Raw genomic sequence first — 1,743 nt, 5'->3', positions numbered from 1 at the left:
TTTTTGCTAACCCATTCATATATTACATTATATTAGGTTAGATCAGATCGTTATTCAGTAACCATCCATCACGGTCCATTGACTCTATTGTATTATTCTTTTCAACAAACAAAAAGGGTTTCCAGAAAAGATGACTATGGGAAAATATTTTATTGAAATTTAATAATTTCTTGTTCAATTCGGAGAAGTTAATCTAAATAGACGGGCTTATGTTGTCACAAAAGAACAGGTAGACTTGTTGGGCATGAAGAATCAAGATCACAAAATACTTTTTATTTTCAAATACTTTTCTCTTTATAATATAGTATAGAACATTAATTAATTATTTTTACTACTAATTCTGTTTACAATTAAAAAGTAAGTGAAAAGATAAAATAATTACTTTTTTAATTGATGCACATAGTTCTTTCACTTTAATTTATTGAAAATTAATAAATTTCTAATTATTTTATTTCTTTAATTTGTGTGTATACTGTATAATTGTATCTGAGCAATTATTTAGAAGCAATGTGATATATATTTGGAGTCTTCGATTGTGCGCGTGCCATAATTTTTTTAAATCCCATGTATTAGGCTATTAGCCGTGTTGATGTAATGATGCCGATTAAACAATTTAAACAGGTGTCCCAAACGGATAAGATTGCGTCTTGATTTACACTAATGAATTATGAATAGGAGGACAATTAATCAATTATACATGGTTTTGACCAACATCACAATCTAATTGTTTGAATTTCTTTTTTTAAACACAAAACTCAGCACAATAAAATGTAATAAAAAAATAATAAAAATAAAAAATTATTATAATTTATATTTTTTACCATCTCTGACATTATTATCAATAACAAACAAACAACAACAAAGTCTTGTCCCACTAAGTGGGGTCGGCTACATGAATCAAACGACGCCATTGTGCTCTGTCATGTATCATGTCTACAGAGAGACCGTTTACATGTAGATCTCGTTTGACCACCTCATGGATGGTCTTCTTAGGTCTTCCTCTGCCTTTCGCCCTTTGTCCATCTTCCATCTCATCCACCCTCCTGACTGGATGTTCTATCGGTCTTCGTCTCACATGTCCAAACCACCTGAGACGCGATTCAACCATCTTTTCCACAATGGGTGCTACTCCAACTCTCTCCCTTATATCTTCATTCCTTATTTTATCCAATCGCGTATGACCACTCATCAATCTCAACATCTTCATCTCTACCACACTTAGCTTATGTTCGTGCTCCCCTTTAGCCGCCCAACACTCCGTACCATAAAGCATAGCCGGTCTTATAGCGGTGCAATAGAATATTGACATCAACATTGCTTTTAAAACATCTTTCCTTTATTACTCTATTATAGAATGCATTGGATAAAGATAGGGAACATCAACCTGGTCTCCTTGAGGAATATCACTTAAGGAATGGAAGAAGCCATACTTACGGCCATTTTTCTGTAGAAAAAGAGGTAATTTAAATCTCACATTTAGATTTTTTCCCCCTTTTCTGGGTGCTATATATATTTTTTGATATGGCGCATGGGTTTCCTTCTCGGACTGAACTTACATTCCATATATTCCGTCTTGCTACGGCTTATGCACAGACCATACACTTCTAGAGCTTCTCTCCATAACTCCAACTTCTTATTTAAGTCTTCCCTTGACTCTCCCATAAGAACGATATCATCGGCAAAAAGCATGCACCATGGCACAAGCTCTTGGATGTGCTCTGTGAGTACTTCCAAGACTAATGT

Source organism: Arachis duranensis, chromosome 9 (genome assembly GCF_000817695.3).
Source record: "Arachis duranensis cultivar V14167 chromosome 9, aradu.V14167.gnm2.J7QH, whole genome shotgun sequence".
NCBI classification, from domain to species: domain Eukaryota; kingdom Viridiplantae; phylum Streptophyta; class Magnoliopsida; order Fabales; family Fabaceae; genus Arachis; species Arachis duranensis.
This window is presented reverse-complemented; position numbering follows the sequence as displayed.